The 16,556-nt window shown below is 45.2% G+C and overlaps 1 long non-coding RNA gene across 1 annotated transcript in view; it reads left to right on the top strand.

Annotated features, from left to right (window-relative positions):
• Positions 1 to 16,157, top strand: part of LOC142487755 (uncharacterized) — a 42,522-nt gene extending 26,365 nt beyond the window's left edge. The window contains exon 3 of the long non-coding RNA XR_012799304.1: positions 15,787 to 16,157. This is a non-coding gene — a long non-coding RNA (uncharacterized LOC142487755). The remainder of the gene's footprint in view (positions 1 to 15,786) is intronic.
• The last annotated feature ends 399 nt before the right edge of the window (positions 16,158 to 16,556 follow it).

The raw sequence follows: 16,556 nt of genomic DNA, 5'->3' as shown, positions 1-16,556 counted from the left end.
TTTTTTTTAAAGTCCCGCCTGCAATCACGTCATTCTGTCTGCTGGGGATGAACACACATTGCCCAGCAGAAAGGCGCGGACACATGGTATTGTAGCAGCCTGTCTGAGCTCGCCTTATACAACTAAGGTAACATTATCTATTGTTACAGCTTGCAGCTGAAACTGCTGGGGATATTGGCAACAAGTGATCACAAACAGGAAAGTGTTAGAAAGATCTTGCACTGCTGGGGACATGTGCTAAAACCTGATATAGAAATTAAAAGATGCACCGTGTATTAAGACTCATTAAAAAATGGCATTAATAGTTGATTATTTTTTTTAGTAAGTATTAATTAATACTACAGCATTGGTTTATTTAAAATAAACACACGTATGATATTGCATGGATTGCTTCTTTAAATGAAAAAAAAAAAAAAGTAAAACTGTATTGTAACCGTGTGTGTAAGATAAACGATTCATTTGTGACTCAGACATGCCTGCTCCCCTCTGGTTTTTTTTTTTTTTTATCTCACTGATTTGGATTCAGTTTCATAGCGCAAGCAATCTCATAGACTTCAATTGAGTGTCAATGATAAAAATGTTCTATTCAAATACCATTTTATTGGCACAGACCCCCTAAATCTAACAGATATCGTTCCATGAAGTTGACATCTCAGTAATCCTCATAGTTGCTCAGAAAGGCACAATGTAAAGTCCAGTAGATATGATTCATTTGCTTTGAAGGGAATATTGTGTGTTGGCGGGAAGTTATAAAATGACATCACAAGTAAAACTGATTGATCACCCCTGGGTTTTAACGTGAAACAACCTGCTCAGGTTGAGTCCACTGAGGGGAAAAAAATAAGAATGAGATTTTACAGTTGAAACACAGATCTTCCTATGGATTGTGCATAATTAAATGTGAGGCATATTAAATGCAAACAAAGAAGACCATATCAGAGTTTTGTACCTGCGTAATAAGCATATGTTGAAACTTATTTAATGGACTTTTTAGTTTAGTATTGATCCAAGAGCAAATCGGTTTTATTATGGATCAACCAGTTGTCAAAGTGGTTTTAAAACAATAGCAGTATTGCGTATGAATTTATATATATGTAATTATCATTGTGATTCACAAATTGTTACACATATACACACACATACATATACACACACATACACATACATACATATACACACACTTAGTTAAGTTATGGTGGGTAAAAAAAGTGACAAAAACCCTCCACAACAAAGCATATAGCAAATTGATATAGTACTACACTGGCGACACACTTTATTGAAGTGTGGCCAGTTCCGCAAGCCGGGAGATTTCCCGGCTTGCAAGTGGCATCCCCTCGGCGTGCCGCGCGTCACCGATGCGCGGTCACGTGTCATCGGGTGCCTGCGCCCCCTGCACGCGCGTCCAGGTCTCCCCGAGGGAGCCCTGGTGTCCCGCGATGTGGGGGACGGCGGCAGGGGGTTCCGGCGGACCCGGAGAGGAGAGGGGGAAGCCGCGATCGGCGGGCCTCTCCTCCGCTGCTTCGGCGCGCTCCTGGCACCCTCCGGCGCGCGCCAGGTAACTGCTGCGGCCGAGAACGGGCAAATGCTCGAATAAACTCGGCCGCAGCAGTATATGCTCATTTGCATGTCTAAGACAGGTCTGCAACCCTGCCTTTCACCATTATCACCCCGCACACAGCACTTCCACTACAGCAAGGGATTCTGGGAAATGACATGCAAATGAGCACACAGTGCCACTTTTTGCTTCAAAACCATTCAACATGGTTACACACACACACGAGAAACAATATTGTTGATATTGTGAACCACAATGATAATTACAGAAATTCCATAGTTTTTCCATGATAACATTCTTGAATCAAAACCAGGCTTTTCTTAAATATCCAAGAGAGTTTATATTAACCAACTCCATGTCTTTTGAAACAAAAGGATGGAGGAATTAGACAAATAATGAGTAATTAAGAGTAAGGGTATGTAAAAAAAAGTAAGTGAAACACTGATTTTATCATCTACATTAAAGGGGATAATTAGAATCAGGTGTTTAAATAATTAGGTAAGTCTTCAGGTGTGAGTTTGGGAGGCCCCAACCTATATAAAGATCATAAACTTTGAGTTTGGTCTTCACCATACAGGTGTGTGGAAACATGTCTTGTCACAATCAAATGAATCTCTAAAGGACCTCGGAAAAGCAGTTATTGATGCTCATAAGTCTACAAAGCGCTACAAATCCATTCCTAAGTGTTTGGGGCTACACCAATTCACTGTCAGACAAATGGAGAAAGTTCAAGACCACAGTCACTCTACCCAGGAGTGGTCATCTTACCAATATCTTTTCAAGAACAAACTGGCAAGTCATCCAGGAAGTCCCCAACAAAACCAGAACATCTAGGGGTCTGCAGGCCACTCTCGCCTTGGCTAATGTGAGTGTTCATGTCTCAACTATCAGAAAAAGAATGGTGTTCATGGAAGAATAGCCAGGAGGAAACCACTGCTCTCTAAAAAGAACATTGCTGCCGTTGGAAGTTCATAAAAGAGCACATAAATTACCAACCATACTTCTGGAACAATGTTCTCTGGAAAGACAAGTAAAAGGTAGAACTTTTTGGCCTCAGTGATAAATGTTATGTTTGGTGAAAACCAAAACTGTATTTGAACAGAAGAACCACATCCCAACCGTCAAGCATGGTGGTGGAAGTGTGATGTTTGAGGCTGCTTTGCAGCCTCAGGACCCGGACGGGTTTCCATCATTGACACAACCATGAATTCTGCATTGTATCAGAAGATTCTAGAGGAGAATGTCAGGCCACCCGCCTGTGAGCTAAAGCTGAAGTGAAAGTGGGTTATGCAGCAAGACATGATCGTAAACATACAAGCAGATTTAAAAAAGAATGGCTGCAGAAGAAGAAATTCTGCGTTTTAGAATGGCCTAGTCAAAGTCCGGACCTAAACCCCATTGAAATATTGTGGCAGGACCTGTAGCAAGTTGTACCTGCAAGGAAGCCCTCAATGTCACTAAGTTAAAGCAATTCTGTAGGCAGGAATGGGCCAAAATGAATCCAAACCGATGTGAGAGCCTGACCAGCAGTTAAAGGAAACGCTTACTTGAATTCATTGTTGCTCAAGGAGGTACCACCAGGTGCTGAATCTAAAGGTTCACATACTTTTTCACACATGGATATTGAATGTTTAATAACTTCTGGATAAATAAACGTTGAAAAAGTATCATTTTGTTTGTGTCATTTGTTTGATCAGGTTATTTTATCTATTATTAGGACTTAGATTAAGATCCAATAACATTGTAGTTATTCCTCAGTGGGGAAGTCACTCACGTAATCAAATGCGTTGGGATGTTTGCTGACGCGTCTGACGTCACCACGGAAAGAGAAAGCTGATGCTTGGAGTTTGGATCCGTCTCCTTACCACAACAGCCCATTGCAGCCAATACAACTTTGGGTGCAAGCTGCAGACTGCCGCTATCGAGGGCGCTGAGATTTCCCCCTAGTGTTCCACACCATCTGAGACGGATCCTCTCTGAGGCAAGCTCAGATGGAACCGAAGGATTAAACTTCAGTGAATCCAGCTGTATCGGCTTTCGACTTCGTTTGGTGACGTCATCCATGCAGAGATTTAATCTCTGATTTTATTCTCCCCTTGTGAGTGCAGGTCCTTCAGTCCATCTCTTTTTTATTTAATAAATTGCTACAGAGCTATGCTATGGAGCAGCGGCGTATTCGCGGTCCCCCGGGCAAAAAAAAAAAAAAATTTCAGGGCCCCATTAATATTTATACTGACTACAATTTTAACTCCCTCTGCCATCCTTTTCCTGATCCTCTCTCTCCCCATCCCTCCTCGTCATCATTCATCATCTCTCCCCCTCCTCATCATCTCTTCCCCTCCTCATCATCTTTCTCCCCCTCCTTAGGGTGACCAGAATTTAAAATATAAAAAAACAAGAAACATGTCCCCCCCCTTTTTTGCTTTCTGCCCTCTCCCCCATCATCACTCTCTCGCTCACCCATCCTCGCTCTCTCCCTCTTCCCATCCTCGCTCTCTCCCTCTTCCCATCCTCGCTCTCTTCCCTCAACCTCTATTTTCACTCTCCACCCAATCCTCTCCACCCAATCCTCTCCCCCCCCCTCAACCTCCATCCTCTCCTCCTTTCCCCCATCCTCTACCTCTCCTCCCTTCCCCATCCTCTCCTACATCCACATCTCTCCCCACCCCCACCACCTCTCTCCTCCCTCCCCACCACCTCTCTCCCCACCACCTCTCCCCTCCCTACCCACCACCTCTCCCCTCCCTACCCACCACCTCTCCCTCCCCCTCTCTCCATCTTCCACCCCCATCCTCTCTCCTCCCTCCCCATCCTCTCTCTCCTCCCTCCCCTATAGAACACATACACTACACCATATATACACACACACACACACACACACCATGCAACAATAGTGTAACACACACATAAACCATATACAAATACACCTTTATATTCAATATATTAAAAAAAAACAGTAAATATACAATATATATATATGCACATAATGCATGAAACACACATTCATTACTGTCAGGAATCGGCGTTCTCCTCGCTCCCCACACAGAGCACTGCCTCCCGCAGGGAGCCCCTGGACACACAAAACAATCCTGCCTTACCGGCCTCCACGGCTCCTCGCCCCTGCCGCCGTATCACTCCCCTCGGCGATTCCTCTGCTCAGCGCCAGGCGCGCCCACGCCCTCCTGCACGCACACCTGCACCATCCACTGGCTCGGTTCACACGCGTACACGAGTTACGGAGCACGCTCAGTCTGCACACTCTTATTCCCGTCCCCCGGACCTCAGGCTCCGCCCCCGCACACTGCACGGGCACACTCAGGTTACTAACAAGACTCACCTGGCCTGTTATGCCTGCACCAATCTGCAGTGTCTCCCTGTCCCGCCTCCGTTCCTAATTGGACCTTCCTGCTTTATCTAGCTCCTCTCTGCTCTCAGTCTTTGCTCGACAGTCTCTGTATGGAAGTACTTCTGGATTCTCTCAGTGTTTTCACAGGTTCTGACGCAGCTCGTACGACTACCCCCTCTGGCTCTCGATCTCGGCACTCCTTGGACAACGCTCACTCTGGTAACCCCTTGAACACGGCTTGAACTACGACCTCTCTCCACTCCCTGACTTCGGCAAGGCATTCATCACTCTATCTCTACAACCGGTACCGGCAAGTATTGTCTACCTTACTACACCTGGCCTGGCAACGCTTCATACCACACTCCAACACGCTCCCTTTGCTGCGGGTGCGTGTATTACCACTTCCCCCTTCAGCTCAGGGGACGGGTCTGGTCTGCGGGCAGCACCGGCGTAACATTATGTCGAGCCCACAAGACGCAGACCGAACTTCAACAGTTTCTCTCCAATCTGCTTCAGCAAAACCAGGCCATGGCGGATCAAATTGTGGCACTTACACGCCAGGTCGCAGTACTCTCAGACAGGGTACCAACGCGACCCCGCCAGATGTAAGCCCCCACTCCGCAAGCGCAGTTAGCAGCTCAGATGCAAGGATTCCTCCCCCCAAGCCTTATGCAGGTGAACCGCAAGATTGTAGGGGTTTCCTAAACCAGTGTGAGGTGCAGTTTGAAATGGCCCCCCCATCTCTACAATACTGATCGCAAGAAGGTAGCCTACATTTATAACCTCCTCACTGGCAGCGCCCTGGCTTGGGCTTCCCCGGTTTGGGAGCGACGTTCTGACCTTACCCAAGGATTACCCGGCATTTAAAGCGGAGTTTCAACAAGTATTCGATTCTCCCGCTCGTCGGGAGATGGCATCTGTTTCTCTCCTCCCGATCACTCAGGGACGGCGAATGGTGACGCAGTATGCTGTGGAATTCCAGACTCTAGCAGCCGAGACTAACTGGGGACAAGAGGCTCTCGTCTCCGTGTTCTGGCAAGGCCTGGCAGATCCCATCAAGGATGAACTCTCTCACCAATCCAGGCCGGATCAATTGGAGGTCCTCATTGATTTGGCTGTCCGAGTGGATCAACGTATCCAGGTACGCCGCTCAGAGCGTCAGCACACTCACGTCCATAACTTTCAAGTTCCGTTCTCCAGTACTCCCAGCAACACTCCTGCTCCCCCAAGTGCTACCATACTTCTTCGTCCTGCACTGGATTTGCCAGAGCCAATGCAATTGGGGGTACAACGCATCCGCACACCGATACGGCAGTTCCGCCACGCCGGGGGATTGTGTTTCTACTGCGGATCCATGGAACATCTGGTTCGAGAGTGTCCACTGCGTCCGGGAATCGGGAACACCCAGAGAGTACAGAGGGGCTCTGTCTGGGTGTAATGTCTCCACGTCCCCTTTCTAAAGGTGAACTCCCTAAGAAACTTACATTTCCAGTCTCCCTTTCAGGCGATAAGTTCAAGACTTCTACCGCCGCTTTCATTGACTCAGGAGCTGGAGGAAACTTCGTGGATCTTGAATTCGCCAGGTTAAACTGCATACTACTCGTGAGAAAGAAGGTTCCCATCGCACTCGTCGGTATCAATGGACGTCCTCTTACCCCGGCCCACATCTCCTTAGAGACGGCTCCCTTGCTTCTGTCCTCACATCTGCACAAGGAGATCTTAGTTCTCGATGCCATTCACGCTCCTGGGATACCCATCACCCTTTGTCTTCCTTGGCTACAGCTAAACAATCCTCTCATTGACTGGACTTCCTCTGCTCCCATTTCCTGGAGGCCGAGGTCAGGCGAGACTCATCAACTTCTGGCCAATACCTCTGTTACCGAAGTTATTCTACCTTCCGTTTACCATCAATTCCGGGACGTTTTCAATAAGGTACAGTCAGACCTCTTGCCGCCACACAGGACTTACGATTGTCCGATCAATCTAGTTCCAGGTTACTCCCTACCCAAGTCCAAGACCTACCCCTTGTCGTTACCAGAATCTCACGCTATGGATGAATATATCCAGGAGAATCTCAAGAAAGGCTTTATTCGTCACTCCAATTCCCCAGTAGGGGCTGGGTTTTTCTTCGTCAAGAAAAAGGACCGGTCGTTGAGGCCTTGCATCGACTACAGGGGTTTAAACCACATCACTATTAAAAATCGTTACCCCCTTCCCCTTATTACAGAACTGTTCGATAAATTACAGGGGGCCAAGATTTTTTCCAAGTTGGATCTACGTGGTGCCTATAACCTGGTGCGCTTCAGGAAGGGGGATGAATGGAAGACGGCCTTCAACACGCGTAGTGGACACTACGAATATCTGGTAATGCCTTTCGGCTTATGTAATGCTGCCGCTGTCTTCCAGGATTTCTTCAACGACGTCTTTCGTAAGGTACTCAATATTTTTGTTATTGTATACTTGGATGATATCCTGATTTTTTCCAAAGATCTCCAGGACCATATACGCCACACCTCCTACGTCCTTTCCCATCTCCGTGAACACCATTTGTACGCCAAACTGGAGAAGTGCACCTTTCATACGACCTCTACTCCGTTCCTGGGGTATATAATTTCCGATGAGGGGTTTATGATTGACCCCGGTAAACTTCAAGCAGTCACTGAATGGCCAAGACTCAACTCTCTCAAGGCCATACAACATTTTTTAGGGTTCGCTAATTACTATCGTAAGTTTATACGGAGTTTTTCCACCATTGTGGCACCCCTCACTGCGCTCACCAAAAAAGGAGCTGATCCTTCTGCTTGGTCATCCAAGGCCATCTCCGCCTTCGAGACACTCAAGGAAGCCTTTATATCCACACCTATTCTCCGTCATCCCAACATCGAACTTCCCTTCGTCCTGGAGGTCGACGCTTCTGATTGTGGCGCTGGTGCCGTTCTCTCTCAGAGACCCACGCCCCAAGATAAGTTACATCCCTGTGCATATTTTTCCAAGAAATTCTCGTCTGCCGAGAGGAACTATGACGTGGGTAACAGGGAACTTCTGGCCGTGAAGATGGCTCTTCAAAAGTGGAGACACCTGCTAGAGGGGTCGAAAGAGCCGTTTACTATTCTCACGGACCACAAAAACCTTCTTTACATAGAGAACGCTCGACGCCTTGGTCCACAAGCTCGTTGGGCTCTTTTTTTTTCCTCGATTCTATTTTCACCTTTCCTATATCCCTGGGACCAGGAAGTAAAGGCAGACGCACTCTCCCGAATACATTCTTCTGAAGAGAGGCCAGAGGAATCTTTGGAGACTATCCTTCCACATGAGAGGATTCTCACCACGTCTTCTTTCAAGAATCTTGACAAGATTTTGCACTCCCAGAGACGCATTCCCAAGGACTTGGTCGTTCCCGACAAACGCTTTGTACCATCCAAATTTGTTCCAGAGGTCCTGTCTTGGGGTCACTCCTCTAAATCTGCAGGTCATCCAGGTTAAGAAGACTACTGATCTCATTCGTTGGAATTTCTGGTGGCCAAGGATGTCTCAAGATATTCTGGAGTTTACCCGCGCATGACCCACGTGCGCTCAAAGCAAGACTCTCCGTCAAAAGCCTCAGGGTTTTCTGTTACCCCTTCCAGTTCCCGACCGCCCCTGGTCCCACATTTCTATGGACTTCATCGTGGAGTTGCCCAGGTCCAGAGGAATGAACACTATCTTGGTGGTCGTGGACAGGTTCTCGAAGATATCCCATTTCATTCCACTTAAAGGATTACCCACCTCTCCCGCCCTTGCTGATATCTTTACGGAGCAGATTTTCTGGATTCATGGGATCCCTTCGTCCATTGTTTCTGACAGAGGTTCTCAGTTCGTATCCAAATTTTGGAGAGCTTTCACGAAGAGATTGGGCATCTCTTCTTTCTCTTCCGCCTATCATCCTCAGTCCAATGGACAAACGGAGAGAATCAATCAATCCCTGGAGAAGTACCTGAGATGTTTTATATCCGATTTCCAGGATGATTAGGCTCAACTCCTCTCTTGGGCAGAGTATGCCGTCAATTCTGCAAAAAAACGAGTCCACCCGGGAGTCGCCCTTCTTTATAAAATTATGGGTTCCACCCTCCCTGTCTTCCCATCCCCAACATTCCTTCTGGAGTACCAGCCATAGATGAACGCATTTCTTCCCTCCAAACCGCATGGTCCAGGATTCAGTCTACCCTTCTCAACTCCTCCCGCAGATCGAAACTACAGGCCGATCGTCGTTGTCGTTCGGCGCCCAGTTACAAACCAGGGGATTTGGTATGGCTCTCCTCTAAGAATATCCACCTCAAGGTACCATCTCCTAAACTGGCACCTAAGTTCCTGGGTCCCTTCCCTATTTGTGAACAAATCAATCCCGTGGCATTCCGGCTCCAACTACCACCCAGTATGAAGATTCCCAATGTCTTTCATGTGTCCCTCTTAAAACCATTTATCTCCAGTCACTTCTTTCCGGATCAGACTCGTAAACCGGATCCCATTACTGTACAAAATAACGAGGAATATGAAGTTCACTCTCTTTTGGATTCTCGCCTATCCAGGGGTCAGCGCCAGTTCTTGGTGCAGTGGAAGGGCTTTGGCCCTGAAGAAAGATCCTGGGTACCTTCAAAGGACATCCATGCCCCGGCCCTTCTTAAGTCCTTCAGGAAAAAGTTTCCAGAGAAACCGTTCTTGGACCGTCCTGAGGCCGTTCCTGAAGAGGGGGGTACTGTCAGGAATCGGCATTCTCCTTGCTCCCCACACAGAGCACTCCCTCCCCGCAGGGAGCCCCTGCACACACAAAACAATCCTGCCTTACCGGCCTCCACGGCTCCTCGCCCCTGCCGCCGTCGCGGGATCACTCCCCTCAGCGATTTTTCTGCTCAGCGCCCGGCGCACCCACGCCCTCCTGCACGCACACCTGCACCATCCACTGGCTCGGTTCACACGCGTACACGAGTTACGGAGCACGCTCAGTCTGCGCACTCTTATTCCCGTCCCCCGGACCTCAGGCTCCGCCCCCGCACACTGCACGGGCATACTCGGGTTACTAACAAGACTCACCTGGCCTGTTATGCCTGCACCAATCTGCAGTGTCTCCCTGTAGCTCTTACTGTCCCGCCTCCGTTCCTAATTGGACCTTCCTGCTTTATCTAGCTCCTCTCTGCTCTCAGTCTTTGCTCGACAGTCTCTGTATGGAAGTACTTCTGGATTCTCTCAGTGTTTTCACAGGTTTTGACGCAGCTTGTACGACTACCCCCTCTGGCTCTCGATCTCGGCACTCCTTGGACAACGCTCACCTCTGGTAACCCCTTGAACACGGCTTGAACTAAGACCTCTCTCCACTCCCTGACTTCGGCAAGGCATTCATCACTCTATCTCTACAACCGGTACCGGCAAGTATTGTCTACCTTACTACACCTGGCCTGGCAACGCTTCATACCACACTCCGACACGCTCCCTTTGCTGCGGGTGCGTGTATTACCACTTCCCCCTTCAGCTCAGGGGACGGGTCTGGTCTGCGGGCAGCACCGGCGTAACAATTACAAATACACACACTTTGCTCGGGCTATAGCTAAAAAGATCACATACATACATATATATATATATATATATATATATATATATATATATATATATATATATATCTGTATGCTCATCTGAATGTCTTAGGCAGGTCTGCAACCCCGCCTTTCCCCATTATCACCCAGCACACAGCACTTCCACTGCAGCAAGGGATTCTGGGAAATGACATGCAAATGAGCACACAGTGCCACTTTTTGCTTCAAAAAACATATTTAACATGGTTCCCTATAGGCTTAAGCTTGCTGCATGGTCACAGCTTTGAGCACAGCCAGGGTTAAGGTGCATACCCAGAAAACCACCCACAGACAGCTGTCTCGACCTTAATGGGTCTCATATATATATATATATATATATATATATATATATATACATATACATATATATACACACAGTATATTTATATAGAGGAAGTAGGAAAGCAAAAATGTTTGTTAAATCTCTCAAATGACACGGGCCAAAAGGAAGCTGCAACGTCATTTATTGCAGCTTCCTATTGGCCTACGTGACACAGGGGAATTAAAGAGCAGGAAGTAGGCCCTACCTTTACTGGTAAGTATCTCGGGAACCAGAGTGTTCCCATAACTGAAATGAATGTGATTCAGTGTTCTGGACTCCCTGCTTCCCATGCTGGTAACAACAAAGTTGGGGTACTTACTTGGGTTGTAGGTGGGACTGCAGCTGTAAATCCCAAGTTATTACGGCATTACAATTTCAAATAGCGTAGTTGGAGCTGATATTCTATAAAATATCTTGTGCCATATTTACTAAGCCATGCTACTCCATAAGACACAGTCCAGCATGGCTGTGTAAATATCGCCTCTTACAGGCCCATTCAAATGAATAGGCTGTAAGACACTTTAAGGTGTCTTCTGGTATGGAAGGTGTCTGTGGAGTAACACTGCTTAATAAATATGGGTCTTTCTGGCCAATTCACTTGAATGGAGTTGTAAGGTGGCTTCCAGCATGTAGGATATCTTAAAAAGTACAATTTCTTAGTAAATATGGCCTGATTGGCGGTATGGATACTATTGTCTGGTAAGTTTGGATATACAAGCTTCCTTAATGAGCTCATAATCAAGTAGAAAGCTTATTGCATTTTTTCCATAAGATGTCTGCTAGAGCATGTCTTGTGGAGCCATACGACTGCCTCAAGGCGTCTTAGGGCTGTTATATACAGCATGCGGCCGTGCCTATGCGAACGCGCGTGCACGTGCCACATGCTTTTCCTGTCTATAGAGCCAGGATCTGCAGGTAATGTATGTGTGTGTATATGTGTATGTATATTTGTGTGCGAGTGAATGAAAATACTAAATAAGATTTAACGGAAAAAAAAGTTTAATAAATATTTTTTTTTTTTAGTTCTGCATTCATTGACACACACATCCATACAAACACACATACATTCATTCATACACACATTTGAGCGCAGGCAGCAGCGCGAAAAGATGATTTTCCTCATCTGCGCTGCTGTCTGTCGGCTCCCCTCTCCCTGCGTGCGTGCGCGCGCGGCCCTTGTGTAAAATTTCCCTGCGTGCGCGCACCCGGCACTATAGAACGTGCCTTATAGACCATTAGTCAAATATTCTTCATTCTATAATGCCCTTTAGTAAATCTGCCCTTTAGCTTTTGCATATATTTTTCCCAATGTAAAATACATCCATCCAGATATTATGCAAGGTAAAATATAGGCAGGTATAGTGTACAAGGAAGTAAGGCATTGCATCAAACCGTTGTGGCTTCTTGTCATTTTGAATAATAACTACACTCCTTTTGTGTTTCTTCATCCCTTTTCACATTTAAATATCTATATTAATATGATTTGATGTGTGTTTGAATATAATATATTTTAGATTAGAAAGGATTCAATTTTTCCAAAGAGCAGAGTGCAAAAGATTTCTCAACGGTTTGAAACTGTGACATGTACAGATCCTGAAAAGCTGTCCCATAGAATATAATGTAAATATATGATTTTAATTTTAGACTACTGAATGGACTGAACTGATACTTTTGCCTTTACTGAAAATAGCACTAGCTTCTTTGGGTTGTATTTCCAAAATGGACCAAATTGCAACACACCATATTTCATCAATGCATCTAGAACTGTTTCAGTTCTTTTGTTCTTCATGGGCTGTGCTACCATGTACTTTGAGTAGGTGGCATAAATGACCAGTAAATAGTGATTTCCACCTGATTTTACTGATAAATGGGCCCTTCAGATCAACCTGCATGAAGTTCCATTGTTTACTGGGCTGTAATGTTCCCCAATGTGTTTTGTTTTTTTCTAGTTGGGCCCTTCTTCATGTGATAGGTAAGGCAAGAATGTATACAACAGACGACAGAGAAGCCCAATGCTACATCCAGCATGACAAATACACAGTAAAATACTTATATATTCTCTTGAAATAGGGTCATTTAGTTTAACCCTTTGGCCAAAGCGTTGTAAGCTTGCGAGCCACGACAAGGCAGACACCCGTTCGCAAGGCCTAACACTACCAGATAAAATACTAATATACCTCTATTAGGATTAAAATTCTCATTTACCTCTATTAGGAGGGAGAAAGACCACAGTGAGTCTATATCCAGCAGAATGAAAGGACTTGCAAACTAAGGAAGTGGGGAGGGGCGGGCTTAAAACCTGGGAAGGGAGAGCCACCAACCTCCAACAGCTGAGAATAGGTTAGCAAAACACAGAACCCCAGCAAGCTCTTTTTGGGAACCCCTGAGCCCCCACAAAATATATGTATTTAAGTGTCAAAATGGAGTGCTATTGAGCGTAGCATAGATTAAATGACAATTTTAATCCTAATAGAGGTATAGTAGTATTTTATCTGGTAGTGTTAGGCCTTGCGAACAGGTGTCTGCCTTGTCGTGGCTCGCAGGCTTACAACGCTTTGGCCAAAGGGTTAAACTAAATAACCCTTTTTCAAGAGAATATACAAGTATTTTACTGTGTATTTCTGTCATGTTGGATGTAGCATTGGGCTTTTCTGTCGTCTGTTGTATACATATGCCACACTCAATAGCACTCCATTTTGACACTTAAATACATATATATTTTGTGGGGGCTCAGGGGTTTCCAAAAAGAGCTTGCTAGGGTTCTGTGTTAAGGCAAGAATGTAGCCAATCTTTGTCTTCCATTCACATGCCCAGCCAGAAACATCTATCTGCTACTTGATGCAATGTTTTTTCACTTCCTAGTGCCAACATCCTTCCTTATCATGAAGACATTCCTATACTGTTCTCTGTAAACTTGCTGATAATACAATGTTGGGGCTGTCATAGACTAGTAGGTTGATAGCCAAGTCAATAGATAACTGGTTCTATACAGCATTACACCATACCAGTTTAAGCTTCCCATTGTACATTTTGTGGTGCACTGAGTTTATCTCAGGGTCCTTAAACTGTTCTTGATCAATATCCTCATAAAACCAGGCTGTATCTTTTCTCACTGCCCTCACCCGACTGTGAGCATCAGCCACTACATTTTGTTTCGCTGGTTTCTGATGAATTGTACTGATGAGCGTCCATTTATTCATTTTAAAAATTCTATAGATCTGCCAAAGTAATTTTAGCTCATCTTCAAGTTTCTATTGGTCTCATCAGTTTCTTATCCTACTGTTTTTATTGTGATCTGAATTGATAACACTTAGGTTTGTACAGAGTAGTTGCACGCGCGCGCGTGAGAGAGCGTGTGATGTCATGCACGCTTGTATTAGGAGCGATCCGTGGCCTACAGGGTTGCGCTATGGGGGGGGGGGAAAGGGGCGTGTTGAGGGCGTGCCAAAGGCGTGCCGAGGGTGTGCCCGTGACATCACATGAGTGGTTTGCCCTCATTGGCTGAACCGTGCACGTGACCCGGCAAATTCAAGCAAATGTGTCTCACCACGCATCGTCCACTTTGGCGCTCATGTGCACATGCGTGCACGTGCTGTCTACTGTATGTCCATGCGCACTGCTTCCTGCCTTTTGTTTTCGGTGCTCACGCCGTAGCTCTTACTTGCTATGGACATGGCCTTAGGGGCGTATTCAATAACCTTTGAAGCGGCCAATTGCACTGCGATTTGAAAGCTCTTCAAGTCAATAGAAGATGTTGATAAATTGAACTATATTGTAACAGTTTTAGCAGCAAACCCCAGTCAATGTTGGAGATAGCAGTACCCAACATTCAACTGAGTCAGGCCTCTGCCCAAAATATGTATCCCTTTGTGTATATATTTATATTTTATTAGCACTAATTTAGTATTTGCATAGCATCCTATTATCTAATTTTACACAATACACAGTAAATAAAAATACCACTGGTGGGGCATTTTCCTGTCTCTGACCGGTCTGCAACACCGGCTTTCCCTATTATCGCTTAGCAAACAGTGCTTCACTGCAGCCAGGGATTCTGGGTAATGACATGCAAATGAGCACAGTGTCACTCTTTACTTCTCATCCATTTTAACATGGACCCCTATAAGCTTATGCCTGCTGCATTACACAGCTTTCCAGCACAGTCTAGATTTAAGAAGTGCATAGCCAGTAACCCTACTCACAGACAGCTGTTTCCATTTTTTGGGTTTCGTCAGAGCGAAGTTGGTTGCTGGCTATGCAACGTGAAGTTGGGTTTAACCAAACATTAAAAAAAAAAAAGTTATGATTGGTAAAACAAAGTGACAAAAACCCTCCACCGTACAGTGCACACAAATTGTATTGAGTCTGCATAGTAAACTTGTAATAACAACATGAAGCGGAGTGCACAATACAGACAGAATACAAAGATTGTGGTGTAGATTTGCTACATTTTTACAGGTTTTTTTGATAGTCACATAAGGCTGTGCTGTTACTTTCTAAGTTGCTCTTGAGTAAAAAACAACAGTATGTGTTAAATTCATTTGGTATTTTCCATGGTCTTCACATACACTCATTTTGAAAATATCACACAAACACTATTTCCTGGACAATAATATTATGCAAATAATTTGCCGTTAATTGCACGTATTTGCTCAAATAAATGTATCAATCAATTTGCCCTTCCGTATCAAAGCAAAGTAGCTCCTAATACCATAACAAAAAATCCTTGCCATGTTTATAATGAAAACAGTGTTACAGGGGAAAGACTCAATAATTGAATTAAGTTGTTCTTGAGCAGATTTATTTTTCTAATTACTGCAAATATTATTATCCTGATATACAGTATCTATCTTTCATCTTAAATAGTGTGAAATATGAAGCTACCTGACTGCATTTATGCTACACTGATAATTTAACTTGCTCTGAAACAAAGCACTAAGATACAGTAACTCACTTGCAGAGACAGGTAAAAACAAGATGCGAATAGATGACATGGCAAAGATAAAGGGAGTGCTGGCCCGGGACGGTGTCCAGCAAATCCGTACATCTGAAGAGGGCCAGATTGCTCTGTTTATATAAAGAATACATTTATCAGATCAGCTGAAGTCCAGAACAAATACATCAGATGCGGCAGAGGTAACACATATACATGTACTGCATTTATAAAGGTTTTCTGCACTTGTCTTTATGCATTAAAAACTGCGATCCACAATGCTGACATTAAAAGCTACCATCAACAATTCTCTATGTCATGCTCTTTACAATAACTTTCAGTCTATAGCCCTCTATGTCTGCTTTTTATTTGCTTATGTATAAGTAAAGAACTGTTTCCTACTGAATAGTAAGTAATACTAACTGAATTATTGAATACTTTAAAGCAGCAGTCCAAGATGCCGTTTTTTTTTAAATATATTTGTTCCCCTTTAGTATGTGCATCAATACATTCCACACAATGATAAGTAATTGACTAAATTGCCGATCGACCCGTTCTCCAATGATCGATCAGCGAAGATTCTGCTCGGGGTTCACTAAATGGCTGACAGTGCTTGTCACTGTTGATTCCCCCCCTGCATGCCCCTGTGAACCGCCCTGCCTGCCCGTGGGAACCCCGTCTGCCCTTGTGAACCCCCCTGTCTGCCACTGTTAACCCCACTGCCTGCCACTGTTAACCCCACTGCCTGCCACTGTTAACCCCACTGCCTGCCACTGTTAACCCCACTGCCCCCAATT

Source organism: Ascaphus truei, chromosome 2, assembly GCF_040206685.1.
Source record: "Ascaphus truei isolate aAscTru1 chromosome 2, aAscTru1.hap1, whole genome shotgun sequence".
NCBI lineage: Eukaryota > Metazoa > Chordata > Amphibia > Anura > Ascaphidae > Ascaphus > Ascaphus truei.
This window is presented reverse-complemented; position numbering and strand designations above follow the sequence as displayed.